Source organism: Mizuhopecten yessoensis, unplaced genomic scaffold (assembly GCF_002113885.1).
Source record: "Mizuhopecten yessoensis strain PY_sf001 unplaced genomic scaffold, ASM211388v2 scaffold11073, whole genome shotgun sequence".
NCBI lineage: Eukaryota > Metazoa > Mollusca > Bivalvia > Pectinida > Pectinidae > Mizuhopecten > Mizuhopecten yessoensis.
This window is the reverse complement of record NW_018408866.1, coordinates 317520-317805: the sequence shown is the minus strand read 5'-3', so window position 1 is coordinate 317805 and position 286 is coordinate 317520.

Sequence of the window (286 nt, the reverse complement as noted above, 5' to 3'; positions counted from 1 at the left end):
GGGGGGGGTGGGGGTGGGGGTATATTTATCAAAATCTATGTGAATCTAGAATATATTGCCGAATATGTTGAAATACTATTTCATTTTCCTGTTGGCTTAATTCCAAACTACCAAAAAGTATCAGCTGTAGGTCCAGAGGAATGAAATAGTTTAGCTCACGATATAATTTAATTCTTTGTTGTACATAATTGTTACATGCGAAAAAGAATTGATACGTATCTTCAACAGGATGACCACATTGACAGTGTCGGAAATTTATTAGATTTGCATGGAATAGATCATTATT